Genomic DNA, 5,897 nt, shown 5'->3' with positions numbered 1-5,897 from the left:
TACGTAAATAAGACAATGTTAGTAATATAGATAATAAATTACAGACAAGACTGTTAAACTTTTGTAACAAACCGTTAAACTTCTGTATCTAGATACGTATTGTATCGACTACTATGATGAGATACGCACCCCTAGTAATTAGTATCTAGTATTAAAAATAAAAATTAAAAAATAACACTAATAATTGGCTATTAGTTTGAAAATAAAGTAACTAACTAATAATTAAACTAAGGCATTTATATGGGCTACTAACCATGGCGACAACTGATAACCAATCGTCATAACTACAATAACACATATATTGTTAATGTTGTTCTGAGAGTTAATGTGATTTAGTATCACTGCTTAAAAGATGACCTGAAAACGAAACGTAGAAGAACGTTGTGTCTTAGTTGGGAAATCGAAAAATGTGTATAGCAAGAAAAGGGGACACGTTTAGTGCTTGCATAATAACATAAAGTAAACATGTGTAATACGAATAGTCTTTGTGCTAGACTATTGGTTACAATTTGTACTCACTAAGCCTAAAAATTTCTGAATGAAATACACGACGATACTCACCCCAAAGCTCGTGTTATTTATTTTCGTTATTAAAAGCTTTTAACGAGTACGGTTTTAATCAAACTTCATCATACGACGACTGAAAGGCACAACGTTAAACGGTCTACACGCAAAGCAACTGCGTCCTACATCAGATCCACGTTACCACCGTTTGCACACATTGCACGAGACTAACACAGAAAAACAAGAGAGCAGTATATTACACGATAAAGGTCTGTGCGTGAACGTCCGCTCTTTCACAGAACCGGTCTTGTCCGAGCAGATTTTTACACGCACCATATTATTAACCTCGCTAGCAGTGAGCAACAGTAGTCCTGACACCTGGGCCATAAGAGATAGGCAGACCACACTGACTGACTCAGACGTGGTGTAGGGGTAAAACAGCCAACAGCTTGCATACTACTTGCGTAGTTAGCTTATAAACTTGTGGCACCATTATACTTTATTTTTTGAAATATAGTGCATATTCAGATCTCAAAATCTATCTTCCTACAAAACAAATCATCACTCATAAAATCATCCTCTATTTTTTCATTCTCTCAATCTTTATTTTCTCCCTTTAATTTATTGTTCAGTATCATATCGATCTAAATTGTTTTATTTTCCATTCCTTTTACTCATTTATATTCATGCTTACAATATTTAGCTCTCAGCTAGCTGTCCCACATTACCAAGTTTCTTCTTTGCCTACTTATAGATCTGTACATACAAACATGGAAATCTGGCATCCGAACAGGTGTCAGTTTTGTTGTTGTTGTTGTTTTTTGGTGCAATATATAACGAAAGATCGGTAATACGATTCAATATACATTTTTGACTTTAAGATGAACATATCAGAAATTTTGAAGTGATCTTCATATCTTGTTAAGCTTTCTAAACAAGATTTTTTTGGTATACAGAGGAAAGCACGTGTCATCGACGCACTCGGTAACAAGCAACAGAACGAGCAGCCCCCAGATTATAGGGTTTTTATCGTTTGATATCTTTATATTAAGTATTTTTCTCATTATTTCTGTAGCATCTCAAAACATAAAACCCTTCTCAGAAAGCTTGAGACGTGTATTAGAATTAGTAGCTTGTATGTAATGTATTCAAAAAAAGACTACACCATGCTTAGATTGTCCTCACGTTCCAATGAAGCATCCTGACCAGAGTGAGGATTGTTTTTAACTGTTAATTTAACCAAGAAAGACCTTTCTTCTTTAGGTCCACCTTTCGAAAGTGCTCGGGTTACAGTATTTTTGTCCTTTTATATTAAGAGTTCTTGAAACTATGTGTTTTTCTGACATCATTGATATATAGATAAAAATATTTTGGATGAAAGGTGCGATTATGGTTTGACTTTAACACTAATACCCCACAAGATTAAGCATCTGCTGAAGCACCAGACAAAAATAATAGTAAAAATCTTCAAGTTAAAATCAATTAAGATGTGCCATACGTTTTAACACCAGCTAATATTTTTCCATAAGGAGCTACACGTTTCGACCTCAGCTAATCTTTTCTACAGGAGCTACACGTTTCGAATTAGCTGATGTCGAAATGTGTAGCTCCTGGGGAAAAAAAGATTAGCTGATGTCGAAATGTGTAGCTCCTGTGGAAAAAGATTAGCTGATGTCGAAACGTGTAGCTCCTGGGGAAAAAAAGATTAGCTGATGCTTTTTCTCAGGAACTATTTATGGCAAGTTTAAGCTGTTGGTTTGGAACTTGAACAGTTTTAACTTCATTTTTTTCCAGTGCCCCAGCACATATTTAACCTTATTATTTTCCTAGACTTTTAACCGCTTGGTATAAATTAATCCGTTATGTTAGCAAAGGGGCGAGATTTTACAGCCTGAGGGTGAGAGTGAATAAAACATGCAAGAAATGTGTGTGAATTTCTTTTTAGGTATAGTTCCTTTATCAATACTTGACACTCCACAAGGTGCGATTTCACACTTTTTTACTTAAGTTGAAAGTTATTATTATATTTAACATCATGCGCTGATAGACTCAAATTGCTATTTAATCTATACAAATCACATGAGAAAGTGTATTATATACATCACCTAACACCTATGCCTTGTTGGAGACAGGTGTAACGAATTTGTTATTATATATATATTTATTTTAATATCAACGTTTGTTTAGATTAAGTTTATATTTAGAAAAATGCATAACTTATAGTGTTAGATATGTATTGCGAAACTCCCGCCTATTCTCCAAAGTTGTAGAAGATTCTCGAGAATAAGAATCAACAATATATGTACATTAACACTTGTGTTAGCGTCTGTATTGTTGCGTAAAACTGAAATTTCTAGAAAGCCTCTCCACACGCCTATAAATATAACCAACGCGACGCGCCAAAGAGAGTATCTATTATTAGTTCCCTATAGTCGGTGTGCTATAGACTTCGAAAGCTATAAGTGTGATTGTTATAACGCTTATCAATCGGAAAACTTAAGGTATTTGACCAGGAGCATTTACAAAGTTCAAACATTACAAATAATTTAACTTCAGTGGGTTCCCATCGCACATTAGTACTTTTACGAAAACATTACCTAACATCAACTGTGGAAAAACTCAGCGTATGTGGGAAAGGACAAAGCTAGCTACCTTCCCATTAAGCGAATCGTACCTACATCAACTCATAATTAACTTGCTCATCGTAAACTCTCGATAAGATATCAAGGAAGTTCCAGACTAGAAAGAAGACTTTATATTGCTTGTAAGTTTGTAAAACTTTTGTTTATAGATCATTGTTTATAATAACTATTTGCAATAATTGTTATTGTGAATCGTATTGTTGTGTGTATATTAAAACCTATTTGTATTCAAAAATAAAACTGTGTGTATCAATCTTGTTGGCAAATATCATAAACTGATAATATATCGGCTTTTACTTAACTACTAAATCCAAAGTACAATTTAACTACTAAATTTGAATTTATCAGTTAACTCAATTTCAGGCTATTTGGAATGCTAATACGTAACACAGGTGATATCAAAGTTGTTTTCACAAGTAAGATGCCAGCAAGATCTAGCAATAGTATAAATATGACAATTTTCCAGAGGCTGTTCTCTTATATCGTGCTGAGATCAATGTGACCAGGGCTTCGCTTTGGCACATCTTGTATTAAAAGGTTGTTTACTGCAAACCTAAAGCTGTTGGTATCACATCATTAATTATTATTTATTCTCATTCTTAGATAATTCGTGTCCAATGTTGTACGATTAATTAAAGCCAGAATCTCATGAAAGATTATTCATTTCTTGTTGAATAACAGTCCTCGGCATTACGGCGTGCTTATTTGTAGTCAACTATTATTTGAAAACTATAAATATGCCAGATTAAGACTGTTTTATTTTAAATCATTGGAAAGCTATACTGATACGTTTAAAACATTGCGATGATTTAAACGTCCTATTAAAACAACTATAATGGGGTAAAAGAACAACAGTTTAAAGTTTTGGCTATTTTAATAGCAATTTTAGGTCAATGGTGAGATGCATTTATTGACAGTGAAAACTTGTAAACTCTACTAATATTTACGCTCAGGATATGCTAAATATTTCACAGTAGTCACAGATTCATGAAGATCTGGAATAAATCAAATAGTGATTGATAATTCGATATATGTTGATGTTCAAACGCCTAAATCCGACAAGCTCCTTGATAACACATATACAAGCATACACTTGTTTTTGCCATTAGAAATCTTATTACACACGGCTAAGACACGGTGCATTGTTCCATTTGACAAAACAACAACAACAGCTTTCGCCTTTTTATATTTCATAACTAAACTATTGAGCAAAGTGTTGTTAAACAAAAAATTCGTTTTCAGGCCGATTATTTTTGTAATTAACATTTCAACGGAAAGATATCTGAATTTTCAAACACTATCGAAATATCTTAAGAGCTATACTTTGTTTTAAAGTAAGTTTGTAAGTTTCATGTTATTTGGTTGTATTGTTAAATAACTAATTATACTGATTATTATTATTTTTTACATTTTTTAACGATGAAGATTATTTTGCATTGTTAACTTAATATTTGAATTTAAGACTAACCCAATCTCTTACGCTGTTGCTAAGTTTACCGATAAAAATATCGTTTGGTAGAATAGCGAGTGTCACAACTGATGAATTCATGCATTTTATTTTTTACAAATCTCGGTTTTTCTTGTTTCTATGACAGTTGTTGTTCATGAAATTTGGATATATAGCGCTTAGACCTTTACTATGTTCTGTCCTATTCCAGCCAGCCTGATGAGACTTGGTATTGATAGAAAAGGCATCGTCGTCACTGCATATAGCAGATGTAAGCGTGATTGAAATATTGTAACATATTCTCCCTTGATTTCACTCATGGGTTTTCAACATGTTAAGTAGAATTAGTTTCATTAATATCAGGGTATTTATTGGTTCTGATCTATAAAATTAGCTTACTTCTGATCAGGAATTATTGAAAACAGCTGATAGATCCTTCAGGTTTCATTAATACATTTTGCTGGGCCGCTATAATAGTTAAAGTGTGCTAAAATAAAATGATATTTATTTGCTTAAAAAAGAAATAATCTATTTTAATACCAAAGTCTTAAACGATAGGGTAAATGTTCAGATATAAAATGAATTGTTCGCATAATTACTTAAATAAGGGAAAGAGTTTTAAACTTTAAACTCGTATAATATCGAGGATTAAAATTCCTATTATCAATAAAGGCACACCCACATATTATATATGTACTTTCTATATACAAACGGAAGTAATAAATTTGTAATTCTTGTAAATATCTCACTAATACCACTTTCACTTTAACACCCGAAAATCGACAAACATGCAAAAGTTAGTATATAAAAACATCCAATCTTTCGTCAGTGATACTCATGTTATTATTATCCATCATAACAGATAAATAATAATGGGTGTTCGAGTTCTAGTTGTCATGTTTAGTATTTGACTAATCTACTAATTAAACGTCAATAAAACGACACTCCATATACTGGCCAGATAAACTTTTTTCACTTCCTCAAACACAAAATAAAACTAAAAAAAGTTTTTGTTCATAATTGTGATTTCACTCTCCATCGTACCAACCACTAAAATATTGCAAGTGAGTAAGATCAGACATACAGTTTGTGTGAACGTGCTGTGTAGACACTATGAGGAAAACCTGTACACTGGATAGGTGAAGAAGAAAAAGTGTCATTGGCCACTAGTTAGCTCTTCACATTATATAGCCAAACAATAGCAGATATAATAAATAAACTTAGTATTCCGAAAATTGTTTAATCTCTAAGTTCAAGGGAGGTCCAGTTCAATCTACACTTTGATCAACGTGTGTTATTGGGTT

At 32.7% G+C, this 5,897-nt stretch overlaps 1 protein-coding gene across 2 annotated transcripts in view; it reads right to left on the bottom strand.

Annotated features, from left to right (window-relative positions):
• Positions 1–5,897, bottom strand: part of LOC106478198 (lipoma HMGIC fusion partner-like 2 protein) — a 55,556-nt gene that overhangs the window by 12,961 nt on the left and 36,698 nt on the right. Inside the window, exon 1 of one of the 2 annotated variants that reach the window (XM_013938724.2) lies at positions 562–831. The exons of the other annotated variant lie outside the window; for it this stretch is intronic. The gene's annotated coding sequence lies outside the window, so the exon portion shown is untranslated. Of the gene's footprint in view, positions 1–561; positions 832–5,897 lie in introns of those variants that run through there. 2 annotated transcript variants of the gene reach the window in all.

The sequence above is a fragment of the Limulus polyphemus genome, unplaced genomic scaffold (genome assembly GCF_000517525.1).
Source record: "Limulus polyphemus unplaced genomic scaffold, Limulus_polyphemus-2.1.2 Scaffold188, whole genome shotgun sequence".
Lineage (NCBI taxonomy): Eukaryota > Metazoa > Arthropoda > Merostomata > Xiphosura > Limulidae > Limulus > Limulus polyphemus.
Note: the sequence above shows the minus strand (reverse complement) of the source record. Positions and strands in the feature narration are given on the sequence as shown.